Here is a 13,878-nt window from a genome sequence, read left to right as displayed (position 1 = left end):
ATTGCTACAATCGTAATAGTAGGGGAACAAAGTATGCTAAATGTGCAGTCACTCGAACGTTATGGGGACCTATTGGGTTGTGAAGAGTAGGTCCTAAAACCAAAAAAAGTTAAATAAAGTTTTCCATTTTAGTGGGGACTTTCCATTTTTAATTTAATTTACCATTTCCAACAATCGTTTTTTTAGATTATAGCACCATCTATCCATAATTCAAAAAAATATTTCGAATAAAAGTTATTTATTTTTACGTAAGGAATCCATAGCGTATGCTGGAGATGATATGCTTGAATTAGCAACAGCATTGGATATGGCGATTGTTAACACATTCTTTAAAAAGAGAGAAACTCAACTTATTACCTACAAAAGTGGACAACATCAATCCCAAATAGACTACTTCATGATAAGGAAAGAAGACATACGTGAATGCAAGGACTGCAAGGTAATAGTTAGTGAGACAGTCAGCCAACAACATAAGCTGCTTATTCTGGACATCGAAGTAAAAAGCGAAATTAAACAAAAATATCGGAGAGGACCACAAAAAATCAAGTGATGGATGCTAAAAGATGAGAAAGAAGGTCTATTCAGGGAAAGAATAGTAGAAAAAAATATGTTGGAACATGAAAGAAATCCCTAACACAATTTGGAGAAAAATGGCCAACATTATTAGAGAGACTGCTATTGAAATACTTGGGAAAACGTCAGGAAAAAAGTTTGAGGATAAAGAGACTTGATGGTGGTCAAAGGAAATACAAGGAAAAATAAAAGAGAAGCGAACATTATATAAAAAGTGGCAAGAAACCAGATCCGACAAAGATCTTCAAAACTATATGGTGGCGAAAAAGGAAACGAAAGTAGCAGTAGCAAAAGCCAAAGCAGAAGCGTATTCAAGCCTATACGATCAACTTGATACCAGGGAAGCCGAAACGAAGATATATAAAATAGCCAAACGGAGAGCAAAGAAAGCAAAATATTTTAATCAGATTAGATGTATCCGAGATGAAAATAATAAAATACTAATTCACGAAAAGGATGTCAAAAAGAGATGGAGAAAGTACTTTGACAGCTTATTAAATGAAGAATTTGACAGACAGCCTGTAGAGTCAACGGACACAGTAGCAGCAATAGTCACCAAAATAACAAACGAGGAACTGGCTCAAGCGCTTCAAAAAATAAAGAAAGGAAAAGCGGTAGGACCAGATGATATTCCTGGGGAAGTAGTATGGAGAGTATTGGGAGAGAAAGGAACAAGGTGGCTGGCAGGTTTATTTAATAGAATTATGGAAGTTGGACAAATGCCAGACGAATGGAGAAGCAGTATACTAGTACCTGTCTACAAAAACAAGGGAGATATACAACAATGTACAAACTACAGGGCTATAAAACTGCTTAGCCACACCATGAAAATATTGGAAAGAGTAATTGATAGACGGATACGTGAAGAGACCGAAATATCCGAGAATCAGTTTGGCTTTATGCAGGGCAGATCAACAACAGATGCAATTTTCATTATAAGGCAGTTGATGGAAAAAATACAGGAGTAAAGAAACAAACGCTCATATGGTATTCATTGATCTTGAGAAAGCATATGATAGAGTTCCTCGAGAGATTCTGTGGTGGGCACGGGTCTAGGACGTTTCATCGCCGCCGTTTCGATGCCGCCAGTTCGATGCCGATGCCGGCCGATTCATCGCCAGTCAATTAATCGCTATCTGATATATTTCCGAATTTTCGACAGTTACAATTATTAGTTATTTTTAGTATTAATTAGGAATTCTAGGAAATGCGAGATATGATGGCGATGAAATGGACTGGCGATGAGCCGGCGGCATCGAAACGTCCCATTCCGGGTGGGCACTCAATAAGAAAGGAGTCCCTAGTGAACATGTAAAGATCGTGAGGGATATGTATGAGGGAGTAACGACTAGTGTTAGGACAGGTGTGGGAGAGACTGATAAATTTCATGTGAAAGTAGGATTGCACTAGGGCTCGGTGCTTAGTCCGTATTTATTCTCATTAGTTTTGGACCAGATAACAGCGAAACTACAGGGTGACATTCCATGGTGCTTAATGTATGCTGATAATTTCTTTACTGTTAATTTTGTTTTGTCCCAGATAGACTGACAATCTATTTTTCTTAATCACCCAGGTCCATCGTCAATGTGGGACTCTTTTCTTCATACTGCTATTACAACAATTTCTGATAATACAACTGAACGACAAATATACAAAAATCGATTAAAACCTTGGATTAACCTCTCAGCTATCCGCTTAATTCGACATAAACGAAAGCTTTGGCGAACGTATAAACTTACTGGTTCCCTGCATGATTTTCTTGCTCACCGTAATTTTTCTAACAGAGTCAAACAATCGTTGCTAAAACTAAGAACAGAATATGAAGAATCTATCATTTATAGTGGTAACAGTAAAAAAATTTATCGGTACATTCGCACATCTTTATCTTCTAAAGTCTCCATACCATTACTTCAAAAAGATGATGGGTCCATATGTTCTTCTAATAATGAATCTTCGGAATGTTTATCCTTATTTTTTTCTCAGGTTTTTACAGACGAACCAAATGACACCATTCCTCAAATAATGAGTCCACGTCTCCTTACAACTCTTGATAATATCTCTTTCACTCCAGATGTTATTAAACAACATTTGTCGAAACTACGCAATAATTCATCACCTGGATTAGATGGACTAACTTCCTGTTTCCTTAAACAGTGTGCAGAGTCTGTAGCCATTCCTATATCCTTTATAATGAATACTTCTTTTAATCAGGGTTCTCTTCCCTCATCATGGAAATTGGCTTCGGTTACTCCTATATTCAAGAAAGGAAATAAACTTGACTGCAATAATTATTGTCCAATCAGCCTAGTTCCTATTGTCGGCAAGGTCATGGAATCCATTATTTCTGAAGCTATGTCTGAATTCCTCCTTCAAGAAAATGTCATCCCTCACCAGCAGCATGGTTTTATCAAGGGTCGTTCAACGATCACAAACTTACTTCATTGTATAAGTGACTGGTCTTCATCTTTAAACAATCGACATCCTGTTGATGTAGTCTATTTAGATTTCTCCAAAGCTTTCGATCGTGTTCCCAAACGTCGATTACTAGCTAAATTGTATCACTATGGTATCCGCGGAAAGTTAAACTTTTGGATTCAAAATTTTCTATCAGAGAGGTACTTCCGAGTTCGTGTTGGGGAAGCTTATTCACTGGACAAACCAGTCAAGAGTGGAGTTCCACAAGGATCAGTACTTGGACCACTACTATTTTGTATATACACTAGTGATCTTCCTCTTGTTGTATCCAGTAAGGTTTCCATTTACGCAGATGATACTAAATTATATGTGAATCCAATTATTGACCAACATGTTCTTCAAACCGACCTTGACGCAATATTCAAATGGTCCTCAGAGTGGTTACTTCCACTGAATATTGAAAAATGCGTCATACTACATATTGGCAAAAATAACCCATTACTACCGTACTTTATTAATGGGCATCCCATAGAGTCAGTAACCTCCCACAAAGATCTTGGAGTGATAGTTAACAGTAACTTAAATTGGTCTGACCATATAGTGTCCGTGTGTAAACGTGCAAATTCCAAACTGTTTCTAATCCGCAAATGTTTTACACGAATATCTCTAACCTCAATGAGTAAACTTTACTCTATATACGTCAGACCTATTCTTGAGTTTGCCGGACCAGTGTGGAGTCCAGATCTTAACCGTGATAAAGTCTTACTTGAAAATGTTCAACGTAAAACCACAAGACTGGCATTTGGCCGTGTAAGACCTAATTATGAAGACAGACTATCCTTGGCTCATCTAACAACATTTGAACATCGACGTCTTCGAGGTGACCTAATTATATCCTTCCGTATTTTAAAATATAATTTTGGAAACCTTAACACAATATTTACGCTAAATCTAGACGAACGATTAAGAGGTCATCGTTATAAATTAAAGAGGGAACAGACGACAACAAGATCCAGAATGAACTTTTTACCAAACAGAATATTTAACATCTGGAATAACTTAGATGAAGACACCATATCGGCAACTAGTGTTAACATTTTTAAAAATAGACTTGATAATTCTTTATTTTCTTTGCAAGACTGAATAATTTTAGGACGGCATTATTTATTGTTTCAAAATTTTGTTTGAAATTGTAATCTTTAAAATTTTTATTAGTTTTATAACGATATTTTTCTTTGTTTTGAACATTATGGGAGCTTTACAGGATTGAATTGTTTTAGGGCGACATTGTTTTATTGTTTCAATATTTTTATTTGATGTTTGTTAATTTTTAACTTTATTCTTAATTTGTATTAGTTGTAAAATGATATTTCTCTTTGTTTTTGGGCATAATAGGAGCTCGCTCCTCTGCCCTTATTTGATTTATAATAATAATAATAATAATTATAATGTCGTGTTAGAACAGCTTATCATCGACTCAGTTATTTTTAACCAGGCATTCACTAAAAAAAGGAACCTTTTTACTGCTTTTATTGACTATAAAAAGGCCTTTGATTCAGTACCGCATGAATGGCTAATAGATATATTGAAAATATACAAAGTAGATGATAACATAGTGACCTTTTTAAGACATATAATGAGAGATTGGAAGACTAAAATTCACCTCCAAATACCTGGTGAAAACAATATCGAAACCGAAAATATCGCAATCAACCGGGGCCTATTTCAAGGAGACTCGTTGAGTCCATTGTGGTTCTGTTTAGCTTTGAACCCCCTTTCTCAGCTATTAAACTCCACTGACTCAGGTTTTAGCATTAAAAGCAATAATACTGTGGTAGCGAAGCTCAATCATCTGTTGTATATGGATGATTTGAAATTAATGGCTTCCACTCGAGAACACCTAGAAGAGATGCTAAAAACTGTAGAAACATTTTCTAATGATATTAGTATGCAGTTCGGTCTAGACAAGTGCCGTGTTTTGAATATAGTCAGAGGAAAGGTACAGCCCGGTGGATTCGATATGCAAAATGGCCAGAACATCGAGGCCATGGGCGAAAACGATATGTACAAATATCTTGGAGTAAAGCAGGCGCGGAAAATTGACCATAAGCAAATGAAAACTGAGATAACTACTGAGTTTATAAGAAGGGTAAAACAGCTGCTTCGTTCACAGCTTAACAGTAAAAATTTGTTTAAGGCACTAAACACCTACGCTTGTTCCGCGCTCAGCTATTCATTTGGTATTGTTAAGTGGACAAAAACGGATATAGAAAATCTTCAGCGAAAAGTACGAACACACCTCACAAAGGCACAAAAACACCACCCTAAAAGTGCAGTAGAACGAACGACATTACCCCGGTATTTAGGAGGAAGAGGACTTATGGATATAGGTGAGCAATTAGATAAACAAATTGCTAATTTAAGAACTTATTTTCAGATGCAGGCTGAGACATCTACTCTACATCGCGCTATCTGCGCAGTAGATGACACAACACCGATCAAACTGAGGGAAGCAGAACTGCGCATAAACCACTTTACTAAGGACGAAAAAGTGCGCGCCTGGATGGGTAAACCTTTGCACGGGCGACATCCCAATGAGGTCAGCCAAGATTATGTCGACAATATAGCGTCGAACTACTGGTTGACATCAGGAAAGATGTTCCCTGAAACGGAGGGTTCATTACTGGCCATTCAGGATCAGGTTATACCAACCAGAAACTACCTGGAATATATCATCAAAGACCCTCAGGTTCAAAACGACAGATGCCGATATGGATGTCAAGCCCAAGAAACCATCCAACATCTTACAGGGGGCTGCCAGGCATTTGCTGCAACTGAATACAAGGAACGGCATGACGCAGTGGGAAAAATCCTTCATCAAGAGATAGCTATCAAGCTGGGACTTCTCCAAAAGGACCATCTCCCGTATTATCAATACGTCCCTGAGAGTATGCTTAAGGATGGCAACTACAAGCTATACTGGGACCGCACTGTGCTCACAGACCAAACAGTGGCACATAATAGACCAGATCTCGTACTAGTTAATAAATTAACAAGACAAACAACACTAATTGATGTGGCGATACCTAACAACAATAATCTACGTAGTAAATTCACTGAAAAGATCGCCAAGTACAGAGATCTAAAAATTCAAATACGAAGGCAATGGAGAATGCAAAGTACCGAGACGATACCTATTGTTATATCTACTACTGGAGTCATTCCGAAGAACCTCCTCGAAAGCATAAAAAGGCTGGGTCTAAATGAACATCTTTACAAGGCCATGCAGAAAGCTGTACTACTCGCAACGGCCAGATGTGTACGAAAATTTTTGGGAGATACACCTGCATACCAAGTCACCTAGGGCTCGATAACACGGAAAGAGTCCCACCAGAGCTCAATCCTTTTGATACCGTAGGTATCTGGGATGAGTCAATTTTCCCCTTAGAGGGAGTGTGAGCCGTATGGCTAAATCTGGATGTCGTGTTAGTAGGAAATAGTGAAAGAGACTTAGAACAAAAACTGGAACAGTGGAGACAAGCTCTAGAGGAAAAAGATTTAAAACTTAGTAGGACAAAGACAGAGTATTTGCAATGTTCATTTAAAGATGGAGTTACTACAAATAACATGGTATCTTTGGATGGTGAACCGATTCTAAAAAGCAATAGTTTTAAGTACCTGGGATCGGTATTACAGAGTAATGGAGAAATAGATGGAGATGCATGCAAAAGAATTAGGGCTGGATAGATGAAGTGGAAGGAAACGAGTGGTGTGCTGTGTGACAGGAAAATTCCAATGAAGTTGAAGGGAAAATTCTATAAAACAGCCATTAGACCGGCTATGATGTACGGAACTGAATGTTGGGCAGTGAAAAAGAAAGAGGAACAACGAATGCATGTGGCGAAAATGAGAATGCTTAGATGGATGAGTGGAGTGACAAAAAAGGATAAAATTAAAAATGAGTATATTAGAGGAAGTCTAGGTGTGGCACCAATTGATGCCAAAATGAGAGAGCATAGGTTGAGATATTTTGGTCATGTTCAACGTCGAGACGCTAATCACTCAATACGAAGAATTGCGGAAGTGCAGATTCCTGGAAGGAGTAGGAGGGGAAGACCAAAGAAGACGTGGGGGGAGACGATTAGACAGGACATGTTGGTAAAGGGGATTAATATTGATATGACTCAAAATAGAATTGTATGGAGAAATGCAATTAGGGAAGCCGACCCCGCATAGGGATAAGGCAAAGAGAATGATGATGTAAGGAATCCAAATCTGCAATAAAAATGGGGGCTCCTATTTAAGATTTTATAGTAACCCCCCACCTCACCTTCGTGGGGATCGTGTTTGGTGCCAGTCGATAGATTTTTCAAAAATATTGAATAAGTGTATTTTACAGTTTTTCGATCTGATGTTCTATTCGCGAAATATCGCGGGATTCGTATTTAAAATATTAAATTTACCCTCCACCCCTCCCCGTGGGAAGTCGTGTTTGGTACCATTCGATAGATTTTTAAAAAATATTTTTTAGTTTTTCGATCTGTCATTCATTTCGCGAAATATTCGCTTTTTTCTTGTGAAATTTTGGGACTCAACCATTTCCTTACGCCCGGCTCAAACGTCAGATTTTTGAAATATACAATCTTTTGCATGTACTCAACTTACCTTATCTTAATTTGACAATTTCGAGGTTTTTTAAGGATAGATTTTTTTTCGGGCCCCCCTTAACGAACTCCCCTGTGTTAAGAGCCAATATATAGTAGAAATACATCTGCAGGGTACAAGGTTTCTCCCCATGTAATATAATCTGACGCGCTCGAGTAACTGCAAAAATCCCCGCTTAGGCTCCCCTATCATAATAGTATCTCCAATACTTTTTTGTACATGTATTAGTTTCTACTATACAGGGCGTTTCAAAAAAAGGTAACACGGTCTCTAGGATAGGTGAAAAATTGAAAAATAATTGGGGTTTGCTCGCTAAAAAATTCTGAACGCCACCCGTTTTCAAAATAAAGGGCGTTGAAGAAAAAAATTACACATTTTTTACGATTTTGCCGATACTACTGGCAACATTGTAATGGAATTTTATACGAATATGTTTTGGAAAATATTATAATATACGATACTACAAATCGGCACTTCATTAAAACCTTAAATAGAGCAAGGAACAAACATGGTTTATATCCAGTCCACAAAAATAAACTAGGGTTGGCCACTTCTCAAAACTGCACTTGCGGGTAGTTGGGTACATTAGAGCATGTGATTTTCGATTGCGCAAACTTCCAGATGCTGAATCAACAGTTATACAAGAATCTACAAACAATAGGAGTTACTCTCCCCACCAATTTAAATTCCATTCTATGTATACGAAATATAAATTTGTATAAAATTGTTTATAACCACTTAAAAAATATGAAAATTGATATTTAAAAAAAATAGAATATAAAAAAATCCAAAAATATATATATAAAAAAACAATAAAAAAATCTAAAAAACAATAAAAAAAAAAGAAAAAAAATCACAAAGAAGGCATAAACCACCGAAGTGTTGAATCGGGTTTAAGTATTAGCGCTGAAAAAAAATATTTTAATATCCATTAGTGGTTTAGTATAAATATTTAGTAATAGTGTCTAATATTAGTATACAGGGTGAGGCAGATAACTGGCCTATTAGAAATATCTCGAGAACTAAAGGCAACAGAATTATGAAAATGGGAATACAGGGGTTTTGAAGGATGATCTATTAAATGAAAATATTTTCATCTCTTGGCAACTTCCGGTTATACCGGAAGTTGTTTATAACTTCGTTTTTTTAAATAGGACACCCTGTATATTTTTACATTTTTGGATTCTCTTCGATATCTTCTTTCTTAAAATATGAGGATTTGTAATGTTATACAGGGTATTTTAAAAGATAATTACGTTTTTTTATTAATTTCGTAGCAATATTCACACCCTGTAGAATTGTAGTAGTTTTACAACTAAAACTCTACTTACGTTCAAATGATTTTTAGTATAGTCTACTATTGTTAAGAATCATTAGTATAGCTAAATTTTTAATTTTAGTATACAGGATTGGTCGAAACTCGGAATGAGAATTTTCTGAGTTTTCTTAAATGGAACACCCTGTATTTTAGTATTGTGATGAAATGATATTTTATGGTACTGTTTTATTTCTTAAGCCTTCCCTATACCTAACTGCTTTAATTTGTGCTTAATTGTTAGTCGCACCAACAATCTTAACTACGTAGGTATTTTGACAACTCAACCATTATTATGTATTTATTTCCGAAAAATTATTTGTGATTGAATATTTTCACGGCCAACCTAATAAAATTTTACGTATTTTTAATGTTTGTTTTGAATCACCAATAACTCACAAATTAAAGCAGTTAGCTATAGGGAATGTTCAAGAAATAAACAAGTACCACAAAATATCTAGCCATTATTGGTAATTTTAAGGATCAGTCTGGATTAATATGTATTTATTTCTGAAAAATTATTTGTGATTAAATATTTTCACGGCCAACCTAATAAAATTTTACGTATTTTTTGTTGCAATTAATGTTTAGCTTGAATCACCAATAACTCACAAATTAAAGCAGTTAGGTATATGGAATACTTACAAAATAAAAAAGTACTATGAAATATCATTTCATTACAATACTAAAATACAGGGTGTTCTATTTAAGAAAACTCAGAAAATATTCATTTTGAGTTTCGACCAACCCTGTATACTAAAATTTCAAAATTAGCTATACTAATGATTCTTAACAATAATAGACTATATTAAAAATCACTTGAACGTAAGCAGAGTTTTTAATGTCAAACTATTACAATTCTACAGGGTGTGAATGTTGCTAAGAAATTAATAAAAAAAAACGTGAATATCTTTTAAAATACCCTGTATAATATTACAAAATCTCATATTTTAAAAAAGAAGATATTGAGGAGAATTCAAAAATGTAAAAATATACAGGGTGTCCCATTTAAAAAACCAAGTTATAGGCAACTTCCAGTATAACCGGAAGTTGCAAAGAGATGAAAATATTTTCATTTAATAGATCATCCCTCAAAACCTCTTTATTCCAATTTTCATGATTCTGTTGGCTTTAGTTCTTGAGATATTTCTAATAGGCCAGTTAGTTATCTGCCTCACCCTATATATTTTTAATGTAATGTATGTAATATATGTACGTATTTATTAAAATGTAATGTATATCAGTTAAAATTAGGAAATTGTGTCGATGAAAAAAATACCTAATATAAAAAAAATTTTGAGCTGGCCAATTGGTTCAAACCAAGGTCATACATCTAAACTCACACACACACACACACGTGTTTTGGAAGCTGATACACCCCATGAATTTGTTTTTATATCTGACTTTCATAGACGGTGCTGGTGACAAGGTTCGTACCAAGTAGGCATTATTCAACTTAGGTAGGAGTAGAATTATTAATCAAAAGTCTAAGTCTAAGTGAACTTAAACATCATACAATTATACACCAAAAGTACTCTTGGTAATACTCGATACTTGATACTTTGTACCGTTTTCGGAATATTTTGATTTGAAAATTATGAAGTAGAATAATCTAATAACCGATGCTGGTCTAAAGTAATGATAAAGTTCTAATAGATATATCTCGAGTTTCTATAAGTTTGCCATAAGAAACAGATTTATGAATTATTATGATTGTTAAGTCAACAATAATTAGATTTTTAAAACCTTGTTATTTGCAAAATTATGTAGATATTGTTAATAAGAATGTACCCAAACATTGAATACACCGACATGTTATTAACCTTAGGCGAGTGTTTAGGAAACTTTACAGCAACATGTGGAAACATTTAACATCGTTTAATACAATTACTGTATAGTCCTACAATATATCTAAGACTAAGAGACTCATTAATATTCAGATCAGCGAGGTGCTATTGTTCGAAATGTGTACTTACATAAACAAGGGACCGTTCCATAAAACAAGTACCTAGATCCCATGTTTATGGATTTTCACCCCTCGAACAATATAGCACAACGCTGAGCTGAATATTAATGAGTATCTTAGGTAGATTGTAGTACTATACCATCCGTATTTCTAATTACTATAATAAATAAAGAATGTCTTCTTCTTTGAGTGCCTCTCCTATCGGAGATTGGATATCTTTAGGGCGATTCTAATTTTATTTACTGCTGTTTTGAACAATTCGTTAGTGGTACAGCCAAACCACTCTCTCAAATTTCTCATCCAGGACATTCTTCTACGGCCTGGATTTCTTCGTCCTTGGATTTTTCCTTGCATTATATTTTGTAGGAATGTGTACTTTTGTCCCCTCATCAGGTGGCCTAAGTCTTCAAGTTTTCTCTTTTTTATATTCAGTAGAACTTCTGGCTCGTTATTTATTCTGCGTATTACTTCATCAATGGGGTGAACACAAAGAATTTGTTCACCCTCTATATAAAAAAGGCAGCAGTAATGTATAAAAATACTTTACTTGTGATTGTGAAAACATCATTGACATAGAAACATTTACCGTAAGTTTATTAATACTCGTGTTAAAAAAATAAAACACCATTTTTACTGTTTCTATATAAAATAAGTTTTCTTGAAGTAAATCAAGGCAGTCGGAACATATTATTCAAAAAGATTAAATTGTCACCTTCGCCTTACATTCAAATCGTTTTGGCATAATAATGTACACTTTTTGTTCTTTATAAACAATATAAATTTACTATTTCAAATGTGCATACATATTTGTTAAAATACTTTTCGTTTAATTTACCAATGCTGGCATTGAATCAAATATTCTACAGGGTTTCAAGAGAAAATATTCTAAATTTAAAACACGTGGAGGTCGGAAGTAGTCGCAAGTTAAAAATAATATTTTTTTATGAGTAAAACCTTAAAAACCCTTCTTAATATTCCTTACATAAGATTGTCAGTACAGTAACGTAACCATTTAGGAAGCAATAGCGCCAACAATATCTGAAAAATCTTTCTAGCCTGAAACATAAGGTGGTGCTATATAATTAAAATAATAGATATATAATTTTTTTAATGAATTTGTTTTGTTTATTTAAATCTGATATATGTACTTTCACTGGCACAATTACCCGCCCACATTGTACTTCTTTTAATTTGCAGAAATTGTCAATCTTGGGTCTTGGACCACATTTTATGAAAGATGCTGTGAAAACTACCTTTAAAGAAGAGAACACAATAATAGACCCCGCATCGTCGCCCCCGCTAGCGAAATTATTCCGATTCGATTTTTTTGCACAAACTTACTAAAAAAGAGGTCCTTATAATATAACCAAAGGGTATCAAAATTAATTAAAATTATGCCGAGTGCTACATCTTCAAGTCAAAATGTAGGAACCAAAATGTACGTTCTCACCTTTAGACATCTGTGACAGGAGTATTTTATAAAATTCTCCTGTCACAGTGACAGTTGTCATACTCCTCCGATACGTCTAAAGGTGGGAAGCTATGCAATGTAACGTTAATTTGTACGTTTATGTCGATAATTTGCACCTCTACTAGTTTCATCCCTCTTTACTTCATAATGTATTAGGTTTTCCATCTCTTGCGTTATTTTGCCGGCTATTAGCGCACTCATCACTGTATAATAAATTGCTGAACCTTTGAAAAAGCTCTTTGAACCGAAAGTGTTTAAGACATCCCTATATTAGAGGTAAGAGTCTTATATTTTGCAACCAACATCCTATGTTTTACATCTCTCTCCCTCTCTCTCTTTTAGGACGTTCTTCATTTTCGTCCTATTGTTGTAGATATTAATTATATCTCAACAATAGGGAACTTGCATAAAATTTTAAATTCGAAAAAAATGTTATAAATCACAACAGAACATAATTTAAAACATGTATCAAAGATAAAAAAGTTTTGTTTGTCTTTCGTTTGGCCCCTAAAAACTATTAAAAATTCAAATTATACCAGCCAGCCCAAAACGCGTTGTGACGTCATCCGGTTATATGTTTACATTCTGTACCAACAAAGTAAACAAAATTGTATATAATTTTAAATTAGACATTATAAACGTCAGTAGAAAATACAGTTATGTGACGTCACAAGTGTTTTGATCGTTTGAACTATTCATAGAAAACTTGTACTTTTACAAAATGGTTTTATTTTCCATAGTAAACCTTCTTTCCTTTACTTCAAAAACTTTCCTCAACAAACTGATATATATTATTACAATGAGATACGATAAATGTCATTAGAATATAAATATTTTTCCCTTATTTCGCGACGAAGAGCTGGCCAAATACCCAATTAGGTGGAGGCCATTAATCTAAAGAAGGAGAAGAAGAATATACCTGAATATAACAACCATAATCATAACTATATAATAAAACTTTGTGACGTCACGGGTCGTTTGAACTATTTTATACCGCAGAAGAATTTAAATTTGTATTTCTAAGTTATGACAAGTTTTTGAAGCGTAAAATTTTGGAAATCTCATTTTTAAACAAAACTGAACATTATTATGTAATAAAACAAATGTGCAAGTTCCCTATTATAAAACAAACAAATTTACTAATTAGAAAAGCGATGGAGCATAAACGTCCTAAACACCATAATCTAATCTAAGCTTAATGCCACAACGAAATATTTTAGGATATGTAAACTAAACTAATTTGTAGAGATAAAATTTGATAGTATGATTTATAAATGTTTGCAAAATTGTATGTAATTGTAAATTTGTTTAAGTGACACCGTTTAATTACCTCTAGCACCGTTTTACGTTGTTTCGAATTATGGTAAGGTTATTTTTGAAGGTGAAAACTAGAAAAGGTAGCGACTTGTATATAGTCGTTGATAATGGATAAGGCGGCTAATGAACGCAAGGTTAATTGAAAAATGATAAATT

At 34.5% G+C, this 13,878-nt stretch overlaps 1 protein-coding gene across 1 annotated transcript in view; it reads right to left on the bottom strand.

The window, feature by feature from the left end:
* The window catches only part of LOC126886698 (dual specificity testis-specific protein kinase 2), a 147,797-nt gene that overhangs the window by 22,516 nt on the left and 111,403 nt on the right, over positions 1 to 13,878 (bottom strand). The gene's annotated exons all lie outside the window — the stretch shown is intronic.

The sequence above is a fragment of the Diabrotica virgifera genome, chromosome 6 (genome assembly GCF_917563875.1).
Source record: "Diabrotica virgifera virgifera chromosome 6, PGI_DIABVI_V3a".
NCBI lineage: Eukaryota > Metazoa > Arthropoda > Insecta > Coleoptera > Chrysomelidae > Diabrotica > Diabrotica virgifera.
Note: the sequence above shows the minus strand (reverse complement) of the source record. Positions and strands in the feature narration are given on the sequence as shown.